This window comes from Saimiri boliviensis, chromosome 3, assembly GCF_048565385.1.
Source record: "Saimiri boliviensis isolate mSaiBol1 chromosome 3, mSaiBol1.pri, whole genome shotgun sequence".
Classification (NCBI taxonomy): Eukaryota; Metazoa; Chordata; class Mammalia; order Primates; family Cebidae; genus Saimiri; species Saimiri boliviensis.
In genome coordinates, this window is record NC_133451.1 from 161,436,765 (window position 1) to 161,464,152 (window position 27,388).

Below are 27,388 nucleotides of genomic sequence, written 5' to 3' on the forward strand. Positions count from 1 at the left end.
AAAAAAAAAAAAAAAAAAAAGAAAATCTAAGGTTAATTTTTCTAAGAAAAGTAACTTTATTGTGTTTTAAAGACGGCACAATCAAAGTGTCAAGAATTAAATTAGATGCAAGGCATAAAAATTACTGTTTTGTAGGTCCAGATGAACTTTATTAAATTCCCATCTTTTAAAATCATAAGTGGTTGAAAGTTGGCAATTTTATATGGAACTGACTATTATATATAGGAATATAATCAGTAACCTATACTCAGAGGAAATCCTTTGACACTATATCAAACAACTGGTCATTAAATGCATATTTAGACATTGCAAGTTATAGTAAAATGTTGAGAATGTGTTTCATATTTATGGTCACCAATTTATTTTATTTTTTTCTTATTAATCAACCAATTGTGATTTATAATCTTGTTGATGAAAAGAGGGCTTCTACAGTGCAAAGTCTCTGATGAGGTTTAGAATTTATATTTCTACCCTAAAAATGGGATACCTTTTGCTGGGATGACTTAGGCACCTTTATACAACAGCATTCAGCCATCTCTGTGTGTTGAAAGACAGTCTGAGAACTAGAAAGGGATCCTCATTCCTGAGTCACACACTCCAGTTTTCTATCATTGTAAGCATCAGTCATTGGCTAAAGTCTGGTAACTCTCACCTTTTTGGTTTACTGCTTCTTTGTGGTGCTTGTGCCATTTTTTTGTTGTTGTTCCTTCCAGGTTGCTGGTTGTTCATTTCATTTTTAAAAATAATTTCACATTTTATTATAGAAATATGCAATAGACCTAAGTATATTGCAGGATGCTGAGGTCTGAGGTATGATTGATGTCATCACCTAGGTACTGAGAATAGTACCCAGTAGTTTTCAACTTTTTCCCCTCCCTCTTCTCTTTCCCCCAGTAGTCCCCATTGTCTATTTTCACCATCTTTATGTCCATGGGTACTCACTGTCTGCTTCCACTTATAAGTGAGAACATGTGGTATTTGGTTTTCAGTTCCTGTATTAATTCACTTAGGATAATTGATTCCAGCGGAATTCATGCTGCTTGAAAGAATGATTTCATTCTTTTTTGACTGCATAGTATTCCATGGTGTGTACATACAACATTTTTTTTTAATCCAGTTCACAACTAATAGGCACCTAGGTTGATTACATATCCTTGCTATAGTGAATAACGCTGTGATGAACATACAGGTGCATACTTTATTTTCTTTTGGATCTATATATAGTAATGGGATTACTGTGTTGAATGGTAGTTCTAAGTTTTTTGAGAAATCTATAAACTGTATTCTGCAGTGGTTGAACTAATGTACATTCCTTTTTCTCTGAACCCTCACCAGCATTTGTTGTTGTTGTTTTTTATTTTTTAATAATAGCCATTCTGATTGATGTGAGATACCATCACATTTTGGTTTGAATTTACATTTCTCTGATGATTAGTGATGCTGAATATTTTTTCATATGTTTATTGGCCACTTGTAGGTTTTTTGAGAACATTCTGTTCATGTCGTTTGTCCATTTTTTTGTGGGTTTTAAAAATTATTCGATTATTTAAGTTCCTTTTATATTCTGAATATTAGATCTTTATCAGATGCATAGTTTGATAATATTTTCTCCCATTCTGTAGTTTGTCTTTTATTCTGTTGAGAGTTTCTTTTGCTCTGCAGAATTCTTTAGTCTAATCAAGTCCCACTTACCAATTTTTGTTTTTGTTGCAATTGCTTTTGAGGACTTAATCATAAATCATTTTCCTAGGCCAATGACCAGAATGGTTTTTCCTAGGTTTTCTTCAAGGAGTCCTATACTTTGAGGACTTACATTTAAATCTGTAGTTCATCTTGAGTTAATTTTTGTATATGGTGAAAGATAGGGTTCCAGTTTCATTCTTCTGCATATAGTTAGGCAGCTATCCTGGCACTGTTTATTGAATAGGGAGTCCTTTCCTCATTGCTTGTTTTTGTTGACTGTCAAATATCAGACAGCCATATGTGTGTGGCTTTATTTCTGAGTTCTCTATTCTATTCCATTGGTCTATATGAATGTTTTTCCGCCAGTACCATGCTCTTTTGGTTACTGTAGCCTTATACTATGGTTTGAAGTTGGATAATGTGATGCTTCAGGCATTGTTGTTTTTGCTTAGGATTGCTGTACCTATTCAGGCTCTTTTGGGGTTTCATATAAATTTTAAAATAGTTTTTTTCTAGTTCTGTAAAAAATGGCATTAGTGGCTTAATAGGAATAGTGTTGAATCTATAGATTCCTTTGGGCATTATGGCCATGATTTTTCCAACACATAAGCATGGAAAGTGTTTTCAATTGTTTGTGTCATTTTTTATTTCTTTTAGCAGTGTTCTGTATTTCTTCTTGTAGAGATCTTTCACCTTTTTGGTTAGCTGTATTTCTAGGAATTTTATTTTTTGTGGTATTGTAAATGGGATTTGTTCTTGATTTGGTTCTCAGCTTGAACATTATTGGTGTATCAAACTGCTACTAATTTTTATATATTGTTTCTGATTCTGAAACTTTACTGAAGTTGTTTAACAGTTCTGGAAATCATTTGGTGGAATTGTTAGGGTTTTCTGGGTATAGAAAGAATCATATCATCAGTAAAGAGAGGTACTTTGAATTCTTTATTTCCTATTCATAAACATTTTATTTCTTTCTCTTGATTGAGTGCTCTGGTAAGGTCTTTCAGTGTTATGTTGAATAGGAATGTTAAGAATGAGCATCCTTGTCTTATTCCAGGTGTCAAAGGGAATCCTTCTAGTTTTTGCCCATTCAGTATAATGTTGAGCTGTAGTTTTGTCATAAATTGATCTTATTATTTTCAGATATGCTCCTTTAATGCCTAGTTTCTTGAGGGTTTTTTATCATAAAGGGAGGTTGAATTTTATCAAAAGCTTTTTCTGCATCTGTTGAGATGATTATACTGTTGTTGTTGTTTTTTTAAATTCTGTTCATATGGTGAATCACATTTACTGATTTGCAAATGTTGAACCAACCCTTCATCCCAGGAGTGAAGCCTACTTGACTATCATGATTTAACTTTTTAATGAGCTGCTGGATTCACTTTGCTAGTATTTTGTTGAAGACTTTTGTGTCTACATTCATCAGGGATATTGGCCTGTAGTTTGTTTTACTCATCCCATCTTTGCCAGGTTTTGGTATCAAAGTGATGTTGGCTTTGTGTAACAAGTTAGGGAGGAGTACCTCTTCCTTGATCTTTTTTTGAATAGTCTCAGTAAAACTTGTACCAGCTCTTCTTTATACATCTCATATAATTCAGCTGTGAATTCGTCTTGTTCATGGCTTTTTTGGTTGGTAGATTTTTTTAAGTTACTGATTCAATTTGTATCTTGATATTAATCTGTTTAGGGCTTCAAGTTATTCCTGATTCAATGTTAGAAGATGGTGTGTTCCAAGGAATTTATTCCTTTTTCTCTAGATTTTCTAGTTTGTGTGCATAGACGTTTTCAAAATTATCCCTGAGTATTTTTATATTTCTGAGGGATAGGTTTTAATGTCACCTTTGTCAGTTTTGATTGTGCTTATTTGGATCTTCCCTTTTTTTCTTTGTACATCTACCTGGAGTCTATTAAATCTTGTTAATCTTTTAACACAACTCTTGTTTTTTAAAATTCTTTGTGTTAGTTTTTGCCTTTCAATTAACTTCAGTTCTTCTATAAATTTTCATTATTTTTTTCTTCTGCTAGGTTTAGGATTAATTTGTTCTTCCTTTTCTAGTTCCTGTAGGTGTGATGTTAGATTGTTAATTTGAAATCTTTCTTTTTGAGTATGTGTTTGGTGCCCAAAACATTCCTCTTAATGCTACTTTTGCTGTGTCTTACAGATTCTGGTATGTTGTGTATCTGTTTTATTGCTTTCAAAGAATTTTTTGATTTCTGTCTTACTTTCGTTGTTTACCCAAAAGTCATTCAGTAGGCAGTTGTTTAATTTCCATGTAATTGTGTGGTTTTGATAGATCTTCTTGGTACTGATTTCTATGTTTATTCCTTTGTGGTCTGCGATTGTGGTTGGTAGGATTTTGATTTTTTTCAAGTTACTGAGAGTTGCTTGATGGCTGAGCTAGTGGTCAGTCTTGGAGTATGTTCTGTGTACAGATGAGAAAAATGTATATTCTGTGATTAAGAGGTGGAGTATTCTGTGGATGTCTATTAGGTCCAAGTCGTCAAGTATTAAGTTTAAATCCAAAATGTCTTTGTTAGTTTTGTGCCTCTGTGACCTGTCTAATGTTGTCAGTGGGTTATTGAAGTCCCTCACTAGTATTGTGAGCTAAGCCTTTTCATAGCTTTAGAAGTTACTTTATGAATTTCAGTGCTCCAGTGTTGGGTGTATATATATTTGGGATAATTAAGTCTTTTTGTTGAATTGAACCCCTTTATCATTATCTTTTTGTCCTTTTTTACTCTTGTTGGTTTAAAGTCTGTTTTATCTTTTATAAAAATAATGACTCTTGCTCTTTTTTGGTGTTCCACGTGTGTGATGGATGTTTCTCCAGCTTTTTACTTTGAACCTATGGTCTCGTTATGTGTGAGATGAGTCTCTTAAAAGAGTTGAATGGATCTTGTTTTTTTAATTCAACTTGCCACTCAATGCCTTTTAAGTAGGGTGTTTAGATAATTTACATTCAAGGTTAATATTGATATGTGAAGTCTTAATTCCGTCATGAAGCTGTTTGCTGGTTGCACTGTAGTTCCTATTGTGTGATTACCTTATAGGGTCCCTGGGCTAGATACTTAAGTGTGTTTTTGTGGTAGTATATATTGTTCTGTTGTGTCCATGTTTAGAATTCCTGTAAGGATCTCTTTTAAGGTGATCTGGTGGTCTAGTTGTTGGTCTAGTGGTTACCCCAATAGTGGTAACTATTTCCCTTAGCACTTGTTTCTCTGGAAAATATTTTATTTCTCCTTCACTTGTTGGAGCTTAGTTTGGTGGGATATAAAATTATTGGTTGGAATTTCTTACTTTTAACAATACTGAAAATAGATCTTCAGTGTCTCCGAGATTGTAAGGTTTCTGCTGAGAAGTTTGCTGTTAGCCTGATGAAGTTGCTTTTGTATGTGATCTGACTTTTTTGTCCAGGTTCCTTTAAGATATTTTTCTTTAGCATTGGCCCTGAACAGCTCTGGTGAATCTACGTCTTCATGATGTTTGTTTTGTATAGTATTTTCCAGGTGTCCTCTACACTTTTTTTTATCTGGATGCCTACCTTGCTAGCAAGTTAAGGAAAATGTTCTTGAATTATTCCCTCAAATATGTTCTCTACGTTGTTTGCTTTTTCTCTTCTCTCTCAGGAATGCTGATATTTCATAATTTTGGTTGCTTCACATAATCCCATATTTCTTGAAGACTTTGGATATGTCTTAAATTTGTGTTTGTTTGTTTTTGCCTGATGGGGTTAATTCAAAAGACTGATCTTCAAGCTCTGAAATTCTTTCTTCTGCTTGGTACAGTTTATTGATGAAGTTTTCTTTTGTATTTTTAAATTTCTTAAGTGATTGTTTTCAATTCCAAAATCTCTGATTTCTTTTGAAGATATTTCTTTCTTTCATCATTTCCTGGATTGCCTTAGAAGTTTCTTTATGTTAATTTTCAACCTTATCTTGGATCTTATTAAGCTTCCTTGAATCCATGATTTGAATTTATCTATCATTTCTGAGTTTCCATTTTGGTTAGGGATCAATTTGGAGAGCTAGGGTAATCCTTTTAGCTATCACATCATCAAGATTTTTCATGGTGCTAGAATTCTTGCCCAGGTTCCTTCTCACTGGAAACACTGGTATTTTTTAATTTTTGAAATTATGCTCCTGTGGGTAGGAAATTTTTTTTCTTTTTCTTTCTTTCCCTATAATATTTTTATTTTTTTCTTTTTTCCCTTTCCCTTTATCCCACTCATTAGGGGGTATGACTCTAGAGAATTCTAGGTAGGGTCTTTTGACTTTTCTTACACAGCCAATGTATTTCTGCTGGTAGGTTTTATATTGGACAGTGCAGTTTGATCTGAAAGTTAATAGATAGCGCTTATGGATAAGAGCTGACTTTGGCCAACACATGGCTAGGTATATACTCAATCCTTGTTTACTGGGAGAAGCTCTCTGTTGCCTCAGGAAATGACCTTATTTATGGAGTTCACAGTGGTCTGAACTCGCTGCTCAGCTCCAGTGGTGTAAGAGAGAAGATGTGTGGAGTTGGAATATACAGGTTCACCTACAAAGCCCTGGTTGCAGGTACAAACATGAGGCCTGAGGAAGAATCCAGTGGGCAGCCACCAAGAGCCCAGAACTGTGCCTTGTCATGGAGCTAGAAAACCTCCTTGGCCCCAAGTTCTCTGCATGAGGACAGGGGGTGTCCTGAATGACTAATCCAGATGAGTGGGTGCTCCAAATGCCTGGAGAGCTGCCTGACTGTGGAGGGAAGAAGGTCTCACTGTACCACACTCTATACCCAGGTAGTGGGGGTTAGCTCTGGCTGTCAACCCAGGTGAGCAGGTATTCCTAATGCCTCGAGATCTGCCTGGGTAAAGAGTGGCCCCAATGCAGACGATCTCTGCACAGGATGGGTAGGGTGACTCAGGCTCCTAGTCCGTGTGAATGGGTGTTCTGAATACCTGAAGATCTGTCTGGAAGTGGAGCAAAGAGGACTCCATTGCACCACAATCTATGTCTATGAGGGTGAGTTAGCTCAAGTTGCTGTTCTAAGCAAGTGGGTGCTCCAGATGCTTGAAGTTCTTCCTGGGGTGAACCAGAGAGGGTTTCTGTATACCACAATCTCAGGGGAACAGGCTGAGGCACTCAGGAATGACACCTACAAACCAGTTCTAGGTCACTATGCTGGCCCTGGCTGCCAGTCTTGTCGTCCAGGATAAACTGTAGTAGCAGCTCTCTTCCTGGCCCAGGCCTGTGATGGAGGAGAATACAATTCCACTACCTATTGCTGAGTCACTTTCCACAGTTATGGATGTGGAGGCCCCTACTCTGCTCCAGAGCAGTTGCTCCAATCTCCGGCCAAAGAGTGAAATGCCTGTGTAGCCACAGTGCCGGGTTGACTTTCTTTGCACTTGGATTATAAATGGTATCCTTGTCTTGGTCCTGGTCTAGGAAAATATCTCCAGCTTTTCCTAGTGTCTTTTCCTCACAGCATCTTCAAGTCTCTCCCCTAGGTTAGCTCCAGGGCTTGGGAGAAACAAAGTGCTCTCCCTCAGCCTGGATTGCTTGGATCCCTGTGGAAAGCTGAGTCACAGAGGAAAGCAGTCTGCCTCTCTGATGTACTGGAGCTTCACTCCGCTCTGTAAGTCAGACACTGTCATGGGGTCTGTTGTCTTGTGTTTTCCTTCCCAAGATCTGGGTGTCCTTCATGGATCCCAGTGGAAAGGTGAGTCACAGAGGAAAGCTGTCTGGCTCTCTGATGTACTGGGGCTTCACTCAGCTCTGTAAGTCAGACACTGTCATGGGGTCTGTTTTCCCGTGTTTTCCTTCCCAAGATCTGGGTGTCCTTCATGATTTCAGTGTATTTCCATTTTCCTTCTTGACATAAAGCTCATAGAGTTGATCTTTATTCACTGTCTTGCTATTTCCAAGTAGTTGAGGCATGCTCAGGACCTCTAATCTGCCATCTTAAACAACAACAAAAAAGAACAAACAAAACTGATGTTCAGTTTCAAAATGGGAGTGGTTCTATTTTCTGTGGACGCTAAAGCTTATACAATTTAGATATCTGCCCTCCCCCCTCAAGCCCCTTCCCCCTAAATTGCATATTTAAAAGTAAGGTATAAAGTAATTATTTAGAATAAAAAAGAAACTACAAAAAGTAACTAACTTAAAAAAACAGAAAAATCATTATAATCATGACAAATTCATGAATATAACATAATATTTCATTAATTAACTGTCCGACCTACCTATATATATATACTGTTTCTTACACTTTTTTGCCTGCATATGCTTCAAATGAAAACAATTTTTATGTTTACAACACAGAGAATGGAAAGATTACCCAATACTTCCTCTAATGTGGTTAATTATACATATGAAAATAATATATATATATATTTCTGAAAGAGATTTTTCTAAACTACCAACAATGTATATTGATAGTTTAGAAAATATATGTTACCAAAAGTTTAGAAAAAAACTCTTATCTGACCAATTCATTGTTATTTTTCATCAGTTTTTAAGATTACTGTAAAACTGGGAGAAATTCTATCATAGGTTTGTGTATACAAAAACAATAGAGACTTTTTAAAAGATAAATTTAGAGATGACAGAAAACTCTTGGCTGGGTATGGTATAAAACTCATGCCTGTAATTCTAGCACATTGGGAGGCTGAGATGGGAGATTTGCTTAAGCCTAGGCGTCTGAGACCAGCCTGGGCATCACAGTGGGACCCAATTTCTGCAACAATGACAAAAAGACCTGGCATAACCGCATGTACCTGTGGTCCCAGTTACTCAGGAGGCCTAGGTGAGAGAACGTCTTGAGCCTAGGAGGTCGAGGCTGCAGCGAGCCATGATCACACCAGTGCCCTGCAGCCTGGGTAACAGAGTGTGATCCTTTATTATTTATATTAAATAAATCAATACAAGAAAGCACTCTTCCTATCAGAAGTCCTTTTTTCCTCACTTGATTTAATGAGACATTCCTAATCTAAGGGTTTTTCCAAGTTTCTTCTGATGTTATAATTATTTTATTTTATACTGGTAAAAATTTCAGAAACCTATGATCACAAGAAGATATTGCTAGGCTTCCTCCTATATCTGTAGAAGGGGTCTGTGCAGGTGAGGAGTCCCTGAATGTCATAAGATTCAAGGTAAACCCTAATAAACCTACTTCTGGATCTTTGTCACTTTTCCATTTTTCCATTTTAGAAATCAACTGTGTATTTGCTCTTGCCCTCCAGGCTGGCACCTTTCACAAAACACTCTGAGCCTACAGTGGACTTAGGGACTCTCCAAATGCTGGACCTTGTTCACTCTGTGGGTTTAACCAAAATTTCAGACTCTTCATCTAAAATTAGGTCTTTGATGTCCAGTTTTCATGTTGAGTACACACACAGACATATTATGGACTTGATCCATTGACCCTGCTTTTTGTTGCAGAGACCATTGTAGATTTGGCCTCTTCCCCTACATTTCCTGAGTAACAGCCATCCCTTCCAGTTCCCCCTAACTGACTATAGTCTTGTAAAAGCCTGGGTTACCCTCATGTAACAGTGTCCGTTGACCAGTGAAGGCCCAGTCTGAACTTAGCTTACAAAACTACATTGTTCATTTTGATTTGAGCTCTTGGCCAAGTTAACTGGGGTTATCATTAAAGCGGGGTTTATCTCTTACTCTTGGTTCTGGCCCCACTTTCTTCCGTTTTGCCTATGATTTTTTCTTCTGGGATTTCAGCACACCACTCAGCTGAGAACCCGCAAATAATTATAACAGGAAGTTTGAAAAACAGCACTCAAGTACATTCTGGAAGAAAAGTATGTGATGAAAGTATAACTATACTGAAAAGATGCTTTTAAAAGAACAAATAACATGTACTGGGAAATTTTTTCAACTGAAGAAATATGTCTTTCTATTCCCTTGAATCAAATGATACTGCATGGCATTACTGACATATTTATCTGTTAACAGTTTAATGGGAATAAATACTTCTTCTACCTAATCCTGGCTGATCATCATACATCTGGTTTGAGATTGTTTAGTGTGAATGAACAAAGGAAATATCTCAGAAAACTGTCAGAAACTATGCCAGTAAGAATTCCAGACACTGTAACATGATAAATGGATGCTTTGTTTATTTTAGTTATTGGATGGGATGTTGGATGGCTAAGTCTTCATGTTGTGAAGGTTTCTGTTTTACATTTCTTTGGGTTTTGATCTCCTCTTTTGGTCTAGCTTCCCAATATGACAGACCTAAGGTTGTTCATGGTCTAATATCATTTCTGATATTACTTGCATACCTTTTACTGCTATTAGGTAATTGGATTATTTGACACAGATGGTAGAAACAATATTCCTGCAAGATAAATTACATGTTGTCATTTCGACCAGCCAGATAGGGCCGATAACGGGTAAGCTGCTGTATATTGTGTTTCACATATTTTACCTGGTGTTCCCAGCATTCCGGAAGACTGACTGAGTCTTACTTTCTAGTACATGCTCACTGGTATTTAGAAGTTGGAAGCCATTCTCTGAAATTGCACTGTAGGAACGCGGAAAATATGGGATGTTATTTTTGTCTGCTTTCTGCTACTATAACTGAATACCTGAGGTAGGGTAATTGATGATGAACAGATATTTATTGGGTCATAGTCTTGAATGCAGGGAAGTCTGAGATAGAGGGCCTAGCATGTGGTGAGGCCTTTCTTGCAGTGGCATCCTATGGAAAAGACAAAAGAGTAAGAGAGAAGATGAGAGAGGGCAATACAGAGAGTAGAGGACAAAACTTGCCCATTTATAATGAACACACTCTTGCCATAAGTTGCCATAAGTTGATGAGGATGGAGCCCTCATGGTCTAATCCCCTCTCATTAGGGCTTACCTTCCAACACTGTTGCACTGGGGTTCAAGTTTCCAGCACTGGCCTTTTGGGGGATATATTGGAACTATAGAAGATGCTAAGGAGTGAAAAAAATAGCATCGGTATGAATAGAAAGCTTCTACATATAAATTGCAACTCAAAACTTCAGTATGATAGCTACTTGTCTCCTAATGAAATATTTTTAAAAATTGCTTAATTTTTAAATATATCACCTTTCAAATAGGATTGTTTTGAATAAACAGGTTTTAAATTTCTGTTCCCTATTATTTGTATCAGGCCTCCAAAGATCCTTCTTTAAAGATTCATGCCTTTTCTTAAGAAACTTATGAATCTATGATGTTAAAAATGTGGAACCTTGTATTATCTTTTTGATTTGAGATTTTTTTTTGTTCTTTCCCCATACTTTTAAAAGCAGTAACCCCAAATACCAAATATATGTGTTTATGGCATGCAGGTCTTTCCAATGAGCCCATAAAAACTGAGACCCCCACATTTCCTTGTGAATTGATGATTTATTACCATAGTTGAATAGTTCTTTTCATTGGCATAGAATGTTTTTTTCACGGTGGACTTGATCATGATTAATGAGTCTCACAAAATCCTAAACCTCCAAAATCCTAAGTATGTGATTTATCCTTAACAAGTGTTAATTACATAAAAAACTTTTTTTGTAATAACTTTTCTAGAATTATGCCCTAAGAAACTTTTCTATTAAATACAGATAAAGTGAAAAATAATACTTTTATGTTATTTATAACTTTAAATGACTTTAAAACAGTGATTATCAAAAGTAATTACTGTATGATACATGTGTATAGAAAGTTACTTATATACAATTATCCATTAAACAAAAACATACTCAAGAATAAATTTTCATTGTGACTGTAGTCAGTTTTGCAGATTACTGTCTCCCAAATGACAGACATTTTTAGTGTAATACTTAATTTTAATTTTTGTGATAACAAATGATGGTGATTCCCAGTGGAACCTCGTTTGCCTTATTTTATACCAAAACTAAAACACCATTTTCACAGGTGTTATAACCAAGAAAAGATAGAAAAATATCAAGCAAATTCAAATAATTATATCCGACAAAGTCTACTTTCTGTATTTATTTTAGTATGGATATTTCTTCATGGAAATGTTTTTGCCTTTGAGATGAGGTAAATAAAGAGTGGTATGTCCTGAGAAAGTTCCCTATGCTGCTGAGTTACAAAATACTTGGCTGTCTTTCACTTACTGGCCAGATATATAAAATAATAATATATCACAATCTATTTAGTTTCCATTATATCTATGTAATTGGCCTCAAATTAATGACATAGAGTCATAACCATATTAACCCACATTCTAATGCTGTCATTCTTTGTATGGTTTGTTGTACTGTATATGCTGTCCAATTGATAAAACATGTTCTCTATAAAAATGACAAATATATGAATATGTAATTATACTTAGAATTTCTTAAAACTTTACTTTGTTCAATTTGAATTGTGTGATCCATCTAGAAAGAAACATTTTTCAGGATTTCTAGGTTTGGTCCTTGGTGATTCTCCTGTCTAATGACAGAAGTCAAATTATATGCTATATTTGGATGAAAAGCATTAAGCTATTAAAAGAAGAAAGAATGACAACAGATTTGAAAGGTGCATTAAAACATGAAGAAAGCATTTGCTAAAATCCCTAGTGGGGCTATTTACATTTTGTAAGTAATTACTAATAAAACTAATATCTGAGAGGTTGAAATTCAAATGAGCACTAATTAGTGCATATTTTTTGTGTTCCTATTTTAAGTCCATTGTTGAATTGGATATTGTGAAAAGAACAAAAGTGGTAAATGTTACTATACCCACTTTCTAGAAATGTGATATCCATTTAGTGAGACAAAAGTAATCCATATAAAACGGCATAATCCACCTTTCATGAGATATACAAGAACAATACATTTTATTGGTCACTATTATGGCAGAAACCTAATCTTTCAAGTCATCAGAACTTATCAGTGCAAAAACAAGTGATTACTTGAGGAGATGCATCATGATACCATGAAAAGAATTTGGACTTTGAAATCCAAGGACCTGCTGTGTTAGACTCCTTTTATGCTCTTACTTTTCTTTTTCTTTCTTTTTTTTTTAGACAGAGTTTCACTCTTGTTGCCCAGGCTGGAGAGCAATGGCATGATTTTGGCTCACTGCAACCTCCGCCTACTGGGTTCAAGTGATTCTCCTGCCTCAACCTCCCAAGTAGTTGGGATTACAGGCTTCCACCACCACGCCCAGCTAATTTTTTGTATTTTTAATAGGGATGGGGTTTCACCATGTTGAGCAGTCTGGTCTTGAATGCCTGACCTCAGGTGATCCATCCGCTTTGGTCTCCCAAAGGGCTGGGATTACAGGCGTGAGCCACCACGTCCGGCTGATGCTCTTACATTTTTACAGCTCACATTTATTTCTCCAGCTATTGCCACAGCACTCAACTGGGGCAGGTGTAACCCGACAGATCCTCACCCTGACTGAATTTAGTATCTGTCTCCATGAGGCTTCTCAGCTGCCTCCAAGTTGAAGACCTTAGAAACCCACTCATCTCATCTGGTTTATATGTAGTCCTGAAAGTGTGAAAAGTTAACACTGAGTACAGAATCCTGAATCAACGGGAGATAAAAGCTGGCAAATAAATATTTCCCTCTTCTGTTAGGCAATTCTAAGATGCCATCTCCATACTCCTTAGACATTATCTTGTGGAATGAGACCCTAGTTGTTATCGATGAGTACAGCTTGATCAAAAATCCTTGGACTGGCTTCTCCTTCTTCTATTTTCATTATTCCAAGTCCCCTATTCCTGCTTCTTAGGATCAATACTCAAAATGAACTACTTGCACACGAAACTTTTTCTCAGACTCTGCTTTTTCCGGGAAAACACAGATGAAGACACTGTTTTTGACATTTAATAAGTGTGAGTGTGTGAATGTGGAAAAGAAGACACTTCAAGTCAAGATGTACCCTGGATTTCCTGGGATCAAACTCAAGCTTTGTCAATCATTAAGGGTATGACCTTAGGCAAATTATTTTAATTCTTTGTATCTTGGTTTCCACACTTCCAAAATGGGTAGACAGCCAGTACCTACATTATAAGGGTTGTTGTGAAGACCACATATAATAAAAAGCAATACTTGACTCATGTTAGTGAGGCCAAAATTATTTCATTCATGCAAAGCACTTATGATAATACTGGCATACTACTGGCTTAAGACAATGCACATTTATTATCTTACAGTATGGAAGTCAAGGTGGCCATAGGGCTGTCTTACTTCTGGAGGTTCTAGGATGAATTCACTTTCTTGCTTCTGCCCTCTTCTAGTATTGCCCACCTTCTGTGCTCTGGGGATCCTTCCCTGACGCACTGAACTCTGCTTCTCTTGTTGCATCTCCTTCTCTGACTCTTGACTTTTCTGGCTCCCTCTTACTGCGCCCACTTGGATAATTTTCCCATCTCAATAAATTTATTTAATGTCCAAAGTCTTCTTTGTCATGTGAGGCAACATATTTACAGGTTCCAGGGATTATGATGTAGATATATTTGGGGAGCTATTGTTCTGTGTGAAACAAAATGCTCAACAGTGTTGGCTTGGTAAATGTCTCTAAGCCCCAGTTATGTCATCTATTAAAACCAGAATGATTACAGTCAGAATGGCATGGCTATGGTATAGTATTTAGATTTGTATCATTACAAAATCATGCTTTAGAATTGGGCCTTCAATAATGCCTCTTAATCTTATACTATAATCATGGACCGCTCTAATAATACTTCATGTTAAGCCCTTTGCCCTGGTCACACTAAAAGATTTGTAGTTTCCCAAATGCTCATGATACACAATTACTGTGCTGTATTTTAACTGATTACTTCTCTTTCTCCCTTAGAAAACAATAAGATTCTCGAGAAGCCATGTCCCATTTATTCATGTGTGTCTTGTGCACATGACAAAGTAATGCTTCCTAATTTCTGTTGACTGATGGCATTGCTGACAATGCATATGTACATGAGAAAAGGCTAAGCACATAGAAGAATACTTAAAGGATAGTTATTACCTCGGATATTATTCAATCTGTAACTATTGAAAGGATCAGTCATGAATTTTTTGTATTTAAACTTTTACACAGCAAAGATGTGACAATCAATATCATATTGCAATTGTTTTAAGTGTTTCGGTGGTAATGTTTTTTTAAGTACATGTGCTACAAATAATTCTTAAGTGCTGTGGGCAGAGCAATTAAATACAACGTAAGGTCAACTTTTCCCTCAGACCAGAAAGCAAATACAGAGCCGATGATCTCAGAATTCTACTGTGTGAATGTTGAAAAAAATACAAGTCCTTTGAAGCCACTTATTGGGTAATGTCCAAACACAAGCAAATATCACTGTTGCACTCTTTATCTTTGTGGAAAACATATGTAACTGTATAGGCAAATTAGGTGGTGCTCTTGGCAATCTGGAATTTTGCTCAGAATGCCTCAGGTGACATGAGGTTTTGATTGTGCCCTGAAACTACTTGCCAGAATACCGACCATTTCCAATCCTAATTTTGTAATGAAATTGGGTGTGAATGTGAAGACTGCTGTAACGGATGCAGTACTATCAAATTTATATTTGATATTAATATGCTGTTTCTGGTTACAGTAGTGACTTTCTCAGTTTTCCTGCTCCTTGTCTGTAGGACAGAAGCCATCACAGCACTATGATGTCAGGCCAAGGCTCTCTTTCCCAAAGCTCAAATGGCATCTGTTGTAGGACACTGCAATATTTTGTGTGGGCCACAAATTCAAATTCAGCCTTTGAATATCCTACAGCTGGTGTGAAAGTAGTGAGTTATCAAAATCGATTTTTCTTAATCAGTTATTGATTGAACTCCTTGTTCTACCCTTTCCCCTCCTGTCACTACTACACTGCACTGGTGTAAAGAAGGGTCTTTATTTTACACTAGTAGTGTTGTTGCTCAGTGGAATTGTGTTTATTATAAGAAAAATATTTTTGTTTCCAATTATGCAAGATATGTTCAGCTTTACAGAATCATTGAAACTTGAAGACACACTACTTAGGATTTAAGATAGCAAAACCAACTTATTAATCTTGGTCATCTGTAATGGTCACAGTTTCTAAAATTTAAAATTTACATATGAGCTGCTGAGATGGCTAATTTTGTTGTGTCAACTTGGGGAGGTTATGGTATCTAGTTGTTTGGTTACACACCAGTCTAGGTGTCACTTTAAGGGTAGTTTTAGATGTGATTTACATTTAAATCAGTACACTTTGAGTAAAGCAGATCACACTCCATAATGTAGGTGGGCCTTGTATAATCAGTTAAAGGCCTTAAGAGGCAAAACTGAGATTCCTCTGAGAAGGATGGAATTCTAACTTCAGACTGCCTTAAGACTCAAGACTGCAACATCAACTTTTCTCTGTGTCTCCAACCCTGGCCTGACCTGCGGACTTCGGACTTGCCAGACCTCAATCACCTGAGCCAAATTCCTTAAATGTCTTTCTCTCTCTCTCTCTCTCTCTCCTCTCTCTCTCTCTCTCTCTCTGTCTCTCTCTGTCTCTCTCTCTGTCTCTCTCTCTGTCTCTCTCTCTCTCTCTCACTCTCCCCACTCCTTTCCTTTGTTTCTCTGAAGAACTCTTAATAATACAACAACCAACAGACTAAGAGAATCTACCAGGCAGGGTAAGGCAAAAAGGGCAGGACAGGGTAATCTTATTTTATGTGACGTATAATTACTATTAGATTTGCTTGTTTTTCATGGACATTTTGAAAGATGTTATAAATAATAGAAACTGATCACAATGGTTACACATGCATATACACTACCTGGACATATGGAATATACATTCTATGTATACATGTTCCACAAAAGTTTTGAGATGACTTATGAAAACTTATAAAACACAAGAAGCTAAGTATAAATAATTGAGAGCATTTAGATCAAAGGAAAATAAGGCAGCAATGTTTTGAAATTCGGGGTCAAGGTCAGTACCTAAGATGTAATATTATATGCTTCTATGCAGATTGAAGGCATCATCTCTGGTCCCTTTAGCAAACAAAGCGAAGGGGCAAACAGGATCACAAACAAGTGTTCTTGAGTAAAAATTCACACACAAGCCAGTTGTTTAGGAGACAAAAAATTTTTCCTGCCACTAAGGACTGAAATTGTTTCTCTGATAAGTCATCTTAAAGAGGAAATTATGCAGTGGAGTGGACCATATCCTAGACTACATGCTAGATCATTGACTCAAAATGATGAAGATATTTACATTTAAAAAGTGGCCTTAGGAGAAATTATTAGCATAATGCTCAATTGCAATTCTACAAGAGCAACAAATACTTGCTTAAGTGTTCATTTGTTTGGCTTGATCCAAAGGAAAAATTAAGATATGTAAAGGAAATACAAACTTCCTGCAGTGTTCCATAAATGTTATTTGCACAACTGTATTTTAAATATGATTCCACATTCATATTGCATATGCCCCAACTGTGATAGTCTCCTTTTAACCCAGAGAAACCAGGTGCCAGTCATTGGAAGGTATGAAAATACTGTTAAAAGTTAAAGAAATTGTTTGTTTAAAAAGCAAATATATTTATAGTCATTTTCTATTTATGGCAAGTAATACTAGTTTTCTATTTATGAAAAATTTCTTTTTTAAAAATGCATTTAAATAAAAAAGGTACAAGTTGATCAAAATATTGAATGTATAATTGTACAGAAGGTGTACAAATATGGGAAAGATCACAAATAAGTTTGAACTACACTGGCCTTTGAGATACCTCAGATTTTTAATTTGATTTATTTTTAAATTTCTACTTTGTTTTTTTTTTGTTGTTGTTGTTGTTTTTGAGATGGGGTCTTTGTCACCCAGGCTGGAGTGCAGTGGAGTGATGTTGACTTAACTTCCATCTCGTAGGCTCAGGTGATCCTCCTGCCTCTGCCTCCTGAGTAGCTGGGAACTAGAGGTGCACACCCTTACACCTGGCTAATTTTTGTCTATTTAGTAGAGTTGAGGTTTTACCATGTTGGCCAGGCTGGTCTTGAACTCTTGACCTCAAGTGGTCTGCCCACCTTGGCCTCCCACAGTGCTAGGATTACAGGCATGAGCCACTGCACCTGGCCAAATTTCTACTTTTTAATTTAATGTTTTGGATGGGTAATGCATACAGTTAAAAAATTTTTGAGTGTACACAAAGTAATAGGAATTGAATATCAGAGAGTTAAATATTATAGTATATGAGAAAAAGATTACTTTCCAATATACTACTGTGACAAATGTACTACTGTATAGCTATAGTGGAGAAATAAGTATTAGATTAGTTTTTTTCCAAAACAATTCTTACTCATTTCAGCTAGAGGGGTAAAGAACACACATGTTCATTTATTCAGTTGTGTGTATAAATTTAAAGAGAATAGTTTTATGAGTATTGGGCTATAGTTTACTAATTCTAGTAAGAGAAATTTTGTAAAAAAGAGATTTTGTTTTTAGATAATAGAGAGTAAGAGATAAATAAATGTTTATGGATGTGCCAGATATAAAAAAACAATACTGTAGCAAACAGTTGAGTGAATTTGGGAGCTAGGTTTGGATCCCAGCTATGCTACTTAACAGTATTGAACATGACAAGTTTACTTAACTGCCTCATCTACAAAGCAAGGATAAGTACAGTAAGCAATCCTAGAGGATCTTGAATATTAAATAGATCACCATGTGTGAAGCCCATGGAATACTGGCTAGCATATAGTAAATGATTAGTAAAATAATGGTTCTCCTTACATCTCTATACAGCTTTTAACACAAAATTTAAATAATTCGAAGGCTGGAAACAGGTTATTTTAATTTAGTCTGAATATTTTAAAAATGTACAGCTAAAGCTGACAGTCCTCACATAATCTGTGAAAGTCATATCTGTATTACATTGTCCATAACTAGAAATGGAAGTGTCAAATGGCATTGCATAAATCCTTCTTCATAAGTCTTAAACTTACTGAAATTTCATAATTCAGTTTGGAAGCCTAATCCATGTTGTTTTAATTGTTTATGAAATGCTAAACTTGCACAGCTGCTATAAGGAAGACTGAAATAAAAATAAAGGAGATTCACTACAATTCTCAAAATGCATTAGAACTCAGAGACATTAAAAATAAATCTGTTCAGGCCAGGTGTGGTGGCTTACATGTTAATCCCAACACTTTGGAAGGCTGAGATGGAAGGACCACTTGAGGCCAGAAGTTTGTGACCAGCCTGGGCAATATAGTGAGATCCCAGTTCTACAAAAAATTGAGGAAACAATTAGCCAGGTGTGGTGGTGTGCACCTGCAGTCGTAGCCAATTGGGAGGCTGAGGCAAGAGGATTGCTTGAGCCCAGGATGTCAAGGCTGCAGTGAGCTATGATTGTGCCACTGCACTACAGCCTGAGTGACAGAGTGAGACCCTGTATCAAAGAATGAAAATAACAAAAAAATCTGTTTGGAGACAGAAACATAATCTAGGTGTTAATATATTTCTCTCTTTATACTCAACATACACTGTATTTATGAACCTTCATCCTTTCATATCAGAATCCTCATGTATTTAGAATGCATGTTTATTTCTGTATATTTTTACGGAAATTACTGCATGCAAGTGAGGCTGAATCATGCTATGTTCTGTTTTCATTTCTTACTAAGAACCTATAAGGCCAGAATACCCTAATGTGAATTACATCATCAATAGCATATTTAAAAATACATTTTGCCCCATGATGACCACTTATTGGTCTAAGGATTTCACTTCATCCTTCTTCTTGACCATCTCTTCAATGGACCCAGTGTTTATGCCAGAATAATTTTCTTTGGCCGGATCATCTATGCATGTATAATTCTTCATGTAGGACTTCCTGCCATCTGTTTCAGATTTTATTTCCTATGTATGCTTTCTTGTTCCATCATCTGTATTAGTTTGGAACTAATTCTTGAGTAAGAAGTAATGTTCTTTCCTGAATCTGTTCTGAATTGCCAGGGGGTTGAGTATTTGAAAAGCTTCTTATGTAAAAGAAAAAGGAAAGACAAGAAAAGAAAATAGTAAGCACTATGAGCATTAGTTAAACTTATTCTACTTTGAATATTTTATGCTGAATTATCTTTCTGATTGAGGCTCCCTAGGTCTTAGATAGCGTTTACTAACATTGACCTAATTTGAAAATCAATGTCTCTTTAAGTATATACAGGAGAATTACATGATTGCAATATTTGATAGCCATGGTAAGTTCACAGAGGAAAATTTGGAACTTATACTAAGATGTTTCATAAAGAACCATTTTATTAAATGGGGAATAAAAGCTGATAACCAAGATTTTATTCACTCTCCCTCTAAAAGAAAAACACAGCATAGTGTGGTATCTGCTTATAAGCAGAGAGGAGTAATAGATCACTGGTACTTTCTTTATTTTTGCCTGTGGCATTTTTATAAAGAAATGAGACCAACCTTAGTGATTAACCATGAGCATGAAGGGTAACTGGGCATTAGCAAGTCTATACTTCTTGTTGAGTTAAAGGTTAGCACCCTGGTTATTAAAGTTTACAGGTCAGTTTTTTTGCAAGTCAGCTTTGGGAGACTTTTGGGCAAGTTTTACAGGATGCCAGTAAGTTTAGGTCTTGAAGACATGATGGAGGTCTTTGCCTGCTTGAGTAAATTGGGAAATATTGAAAGCCAAGGACAGCATGTCCTTTGCAATTACCAGAAGCACTGATTGCTACATGTATTGGGATTTTCAGGAGGAAAGAAGATGGAGAAGAACATGAGCACATCCTAAGTCTTCTCTGTCTGAAAGGATGCCTCGGGCTTTTAAGTAGAAGACAACACTTCCTCAGAATAATTAAAGTTTTGCATTCTGATTTCAAAAAGACAATTAAAGATAACTTACTCTCAAGGACATGTTAATTTTTTGCCAAAGTTGAACTGTAATACAACATTTTTATTGGATATAGTCAGGTTTTCTGGAAATTTTCTGAACACATTCAGAATGTTCTACAATGTTTAAGACACCTGGATAAGAAGGAAACCTGAACAGTTTGGGCTGTTTATGAGTCTCTGAATGGCAGAGAGTGCTGGTGAACTCAGGGCAACAATCTGATTGCCCCATGCAGGCATAGCTTCTGTAACCCAGAATCATGGCCATTTTGAAAGTACAACCAATTTAGAAACAAAGGGCTTCGGCCACCTCTGTTTCAGTAAACCAAATTGTGATATCTGAAGTGTCATTGTTTTCTAGTTAACAATGTGGATTTTTAAGAAAACACCTTCATAAAGAACATATATGACACAAAGCAGTGTGGTCTTGATCATGTAATCTATTCCCCAGCGGAAAAAAATAAGATCGTCTTTGTTCCTGTGTATAATGTAAGAATTTCTCAGTAGTAAAGTCATCAACTCTAAGAAATGTTTAATTATTTCTGCATTAATTTGAATGAAGTGTGCCACCTTACAGTCTATTTCTATACTCTTGACTGCTCCACTATTGGAAAACTATTTTTTTTAAAGGGAGTTTTTTTCTTCCTGTCCATATTTTGCTTAACATGTTTAACATCCTTTTTGCCACACCTCTACTACTAAGGAATGCTTTCTTTGTTATACAAAAGGGATTGAATGCTAAAATGATAAAACTGTTTTATGTAATTCAGCAATAAATATTATCTGTTTATGTTTGGCTTAGGCATCTTTAGAATAAATCAACAAGACATGCTACGTGTGTAATTATTTCAGAAAACAAAACAGCCTTAAATACCGTCCTCTCTGTTCTCTTTCCTGTACAATTTCAACTGTTTCTAAGTTTCATAAACTGGCAGGCATAAACAGTTAAGTGTCTCCCCACAGGGTTATAGTCTTGTTGGAACTCTCGTAACTAATGTATATAAAAAGGTTCTTAAATACTTATCTGCTGCTAATGGTTGTGAGTCAGAGGAGTGTTATAATAAGATTTATATATATATGAATATATACACAATACATATATGACATATATATATTATTTAGCTTTGCTGAAGTTATTAATGACATTTGTAATGTGATGAAGGGAGAATATACTATGCTTTGCTTTCCATAATGGCAAAGATAAATTACTATCACTTACAGTCCTCAAATGCAAACCATCCCAGTCCGAAAGCAGCTCTGCAGAAGAGGAATGCACACCTCATTTTGGGGCAAAGAATTATGCAGAATGTGTCCAAGACACCTGCAGAAAATTAAAGACTTTACTTCTCTGTATGTGAAATTCTCATGAGGTAATTACCCTCTGTGTCAGACATAATACTGCTCCCATTAAATGGAATACATCGAGGGAAAATTGAATAGACTTTTTGTCGGGAGTGCTCCTAAGGATTAATAGGGCTGTCTACAGCAGTAATTGGAAGGTTTCCCTCCACTTTGCATGCAACCATCCTCACTTGTGTCTTTCAGGTTTATTATTAGGCCATTACCATTCTATTTACCATGGAGGCTCAAGCGTCTTCCTTGTTAATGTCTCCTGCCAGCACCTTTGTTTCTTTGGAACGGGCTGCTGCCTTTAACCACTTCCCCTTTTGTGCTGGCCTTGCCTTGCCTCCCTTTATGTCTCTGCCTGGTCACAGTGCCAAGAGCTGGCAGGAAAGCAGCTCCTTTTCCATGCATCGCAAAGATGAAAGTGACCAAATAGGGCTTGATCAGCTAAAGCATCTCACTTTGTTCAAGGCCTCTTTCATCCTTCAGGGAACTTCCTCAGCAGGGCTGGAGCTGAAAGCTAATCTTTGTGACTGTGTTTTGGCAACTATAACACCAATATCCAGTTTGTAGATCTATATAGCAAGTGGTCTCTTTGTTTGGATTTTTAGTATGCCTCTAATTATTGCATATGATTTCTGAGGTAAAAGGAGATTCAGAAATCCGCAACATACTATTTTCTTTGCTTCTCTAGCATATGAGGCCACATTAAAAAGATTCACACTTGTCATGCATTATATTCTATTATTCAGTGATACTGTTCTGAGTTAAGTTAAACTAATAGCAGACATAAAAGGACTGGATGTAGAATCACGTTGCTGTATGATAGAATAACTGATTTGGGTGTGTGGTGAGGGGTGTGTGTGTGTGTGTGTGTGTGTGTTTGTGTGTTTGTGTGTGTGTACGTTGTCAGGAGGACCCAGGGAGATTGGGATGAGAAATGAGGAAGGGGAATATTTATACGGGCTAACGGTTTGAAATTTTCCTTTTTAGGTATTGAGCTTGAAGCTACAGATTTTAGTTTACTCACTTTGCCTTTCAGTGCATTTTTGCTGGCCCTTGTAGCAAATGAAAAATGCAAGAATAATGTTTTCTGCCAACGAGAAAACCCAATATGATGAATTGTGCTGAAATAAATCAACAAAAAAATAAAGAGACAAGATTTTTGTCCTGTCTCTCTTTATTCTTAGGGGTCAGTTTAGTGACTCAATATTTGGAACCACTCGGAATTTATTTTGAGGTGACTTTTCAGAACTTAGAAATATTAGTTTACCATTGTTAAAATATTAGATTAAATATATTTTAGGTTAATTTAAAATATACTAACTTTTCTATTTAGAAGAACTTAAAACAAATTCTGGTCAATTCTCAATATCTTATATTTGTGTGTTTTTATTCTTCTTAGTAGATAATAAAGTCCTTAAGGGTACTATCTGATCTACTTCTGTATAGCTCCTGCCTTCCTAGCATAGCCAACTTTCAATAAGTACCTGTTAAATAGAACCCTCCAGGGTAATTTGTTTTTGTGATACTAAGGGTAAAAACTAAAATAAAAATGATGGCTAAGAAAAATTTTAGTTTCAAATATTGACCATGCAATTTTTTTTAAGTCTAGTAAAATGATCAACTCTTAATTTATAGTACTATTCTTGCACTAATTTCATTCACATGTGAAATAACATAAATAATTATTACATGATTATGTGTAATTATACAATTGGTTATAAAAAATTATAAAATATGTCTTCACTATATATAATATATACATATAAACTATCTTATATATGGAATATATAATTATATGTTATAATTAATTATAAGAATTATAACATATTTTAAATATATGAATATATAAAATTATACAAATAAAATGAATTGTAAAACGATAAAATTAGTATAATGTATAAATATATAAACACATATATTTAATGTCTAATTTATATATGTATATAAAATCAATACAGTTATGCTCCAGTTAAAGAGAGCAAAACAAGGGCATTTAAGTTTAAAAACTGATAAGAAATCTTTATTGTAATTAAAGGATTAAACAGAGAAAGTTCTTGCTATGTGTTTAATTTAATATTTTATATTCAGACACAGAAGTACAAAGTGCATAATACCATGCCTCATACATACTAGATGCTTAGTAAAAATGGCAGCTACTACTACAATTTTTTTTAAGTTGAGTCTTTTCTTGCTCTGTTACCCAGGCTGGAGTGCAGCTCACTGTAACCTGGAATTCCTGATCTTAAGCGATCCTCCTGCCCCAGACTTCCAAGTAGCTGGGACTACAGGTATGAGTCATGGCACCTGGCCAACCACTATTCTTGTTACTATGTTTACACATCTTTGGTGGAGAGGATCCAAGACTAGATTATCTTTAAAAAAAATAATTTCCGTTTTTATTTTAGATTCAGGGAGTACATGTACAAGTTTGTTAAATGGGCATGATGCTGTGGTTTGGGTATGATTGATCCTGTCACCCAGACAGTGAGTATAGTATGCAATAGTTTTTCAACCACTCCTTCCCTTCCTCTCTAGTAGTCCGCAGTGTCTATCGTTGCCATTTCTGTGTCCATGAGTACCCAGTGTTTAGCTCCTGCTTATAAATGAGAATGTGCAGTGCTTCATTTTCTGTTCCTGCTTCAATTCGGTTAGGATAATGGGCTCTAGCTGCAGTCATGCTTCTGCAAAGGACATGATCTCATTCTTTTCACAGCTGTGCAGTATTCCATGGTATATATGTACCACATTTGCTTTATCCAATTCACAACAGGTGGGGACCTGGGTTGATTCCATGTCTTTGGTGTTGCAACACTAGACCTTAACTTATGCTCAGAATATGTCCTGGCTCAGTCCTGTACTATCTGTGTGAGCTTAGTGTGTGTGTGTGTGTGTGTGTGTGTGTGTGTATATTTCTGAAATTAAAATTTTCCACCTCTAACGGTATATGAAATCATTTCAAAATTATAATATTTTGTATGAATGGAGAGTATTATTATTTTGAGAATGTTATCTTCTGCCTCATTTATAGAACTACATCTTTAGTGTAAACTACATCTTTAGTGTAAACCTATAGAGCACAGCCTACTCATGTAGATATTCTAAGATTCTGCTGATCTGTGGCTGATATAGACTTTTGACCAGAATATACCATGACATATCATATGAAATATCAGTTGTTTATGGAACTGAGATTCTCAGAATGGCTGATTCAGACAAAGTCATGTTCCTCAAAGCATGTAGATTTGTGAAATTTTGTCTTGTCAACTAAATGCTGTTAGAGGAGCCAGACGGACAGCAATCCAAAGTAAAATCTCTCTTTGTTATACTGGATGTAACTACATTTACCAGCTGGCCTTGGCCTGGAGCCTTCTGTTCCTACCTGGATAGGGCCACTGCAGGCCCTGAATGGGCTGTTCAGTCTCCAGACCCTCTTGCTTTCTGGCTCCCTAGCAGATTTTAAGCAAAAGCCTCATTAGTGGTGGTGACACCTGCCCACCAAGGAATGATGGAAGACCATCAGCTCATGGCTCAGTGTTCACCAAATGTCTAGTAGGTTGTGAAAATATTTGGTCATGACTCATTCACCACTTGGACAAGGTTCAAAGTGAGGAAAACTCAAATGTCAAAGACCTTATATTCATGTCTAGTTTCATCAAATGTCCAGCTATCTTCTCTGAATAAAATACATACTACCACCAAAAAAAGTAACACTTTAACCCTCTGGAATTTGCATGTTTTGCATGATTTTTTTGGTCCTTGTATACAGTCACATAAAGAATTATTCTTTTTTTATAACACATCTCTATGTATGTATTTATTACATGACGGCAGGAAAAGATTAGTAAATTTTTAAGTGCATTTATGTTAGAATATTTTCTTCTCTATTTTTCACACAAATGAAACATGATTTATGAAAACACAAGGTAAATTTTTTCCCTCATGAGCATTTGCAAACTGAAGCTAGTAATTTTTATTTGCTTTTTCTGGAAAAATAGATATTTTCCCTCTATCTGTGTTTTTTGGAATCTTTATTCTATTTTTGGAGGCAACATAAGTGGCATACAAAAAGCAGTGTGCCAATTTTTTTTAACACTTTGTTAAATAATTCCTCATCCTTTTCCACCTACTCCTCTGCTTTTTGCCTATTTAGAGTCCTTCTTTTGGTCATTTTTGCCCTCATAATAGTTTTGTTAGATTTTATTCTTTTCTTCCTAGCTCAGAGATTATTTACTACTTCCCTGGATTATGTTGAGGTATTTTAAGAAATCAACTTCATAATGTTCAGATGATCAGATAAAATTCGTTGGTTAGTTTTTCTCATCAAAGATTTCCTATTTTTAAGGCATATGATATTTTCCTTAAAGAGTTTTGGAAAATACTCTATACATACAAAGGAGTATATGAAGTGCACACATGTACTGTAAAATTACAACAAATAAAATTAACACCCATATGCCCACCATCTAGCTTAAGAAATAAAACGTTAGAGCAGTGTATCCCTCTGAGATCACATTCCTTTCCCTTTCTATATTTTCTGTCTGATCACATGTATATACCCTAATAGTAGGTATAATTTGTTGGTATTGAATTTTATGAAAATCAAATCCTAACACACAATATATGTATTCTATGCCTTGCATATTTTGCTTAAAATTATTTGAGATTCGTTTTTATTGATTTATAAAGTACTATTATAAAGTACTCTTATAAGGTACTTTTCATCACTTTAGAGAATTCAACATATGAATATACCGTTAAGTTATTGCTCCACCTCTCGTATCACACATATCTGTATAAAAACAATAGTACAGCATACTTTGTTGAGCGTTTGTTTTGGTAAACGTTTGTGATTGTTGCTGTTCAGAACAATGTTGCTATGCAAATTCTTCTATGTCTTCTAGTATACATATGTAAGATCTCTTAGTAGGAGAATTACAAGGCTGCAGCATACATACATGTTCAGCTTTATGTGACAAATAGTTTTCCAAGTGGTTATACCAATTTGTATGTATACTGTCAGTGGCTAAGAGTTCTTCTTGTCCCATATTTTTACAAAAAATTGACATTGATTTACTTTAAAATTTTGCATGAAATTGTATCTCATTGAGGTTTGAAATTGTATTTCCTGACTGCATTCCTGATGAAGATGCATGTTTTAACAAGTTTATGGTTCATTTGTCTTTCCTCTTTTATTTAATTCTTGTTTATGTCTATTGCAATTTTTACTTGAGGTTATATGTCTTTTTCTCACTGATTAAAAAGAACTTTTATGTATCCCAAATACTAATGCTTTTTATTTACAGATACTGCAAATGTTTTCATTCAGGTGGTAGCTTGTCTTTTTATTTTCCTCATGGTATATTTTAAGAAACAGAAGTTCTTAATTGTAATGTAGCTAAATAGGTCAATCTTTTTCTTTATGCTCATACCATTTGTGTCTTGTTAACAAATCTTTTCTTACCTGAAGCTCATTAAGATACCATTCTATTTGACAACTTAAAGGTCTATAGATTTTTACTTTATAAAAAGAAAGTACTTCATATATCTAGAATTTAAGATTTA

The 27,388-nt window shown here is 35.6% G+C and overlaps 1 long non-coding RNA gene across 1 annotated transcript in view; it reads left to right on the forward strand.

The window, feature by feature from the left end:
- Window positions 1-24,093, forward strand: part of LOC141583938 (uncharacterized) — a 72,212-nt gene extending 48,119 nt beyond the window's left edge. Inside the window, exon 3 of the long non-coding RNA XR_012516768.1 lies at window positions 24,031-24,093. This is a non-coding gene — a long non-coding RNA (uncharacterized LOC141583938). The remainder of the gene's footprint in view (window positions 1-24,030) is intronic.
- Window positions 24,094-27,388: the final 3,295 nt, after the last annotated feature.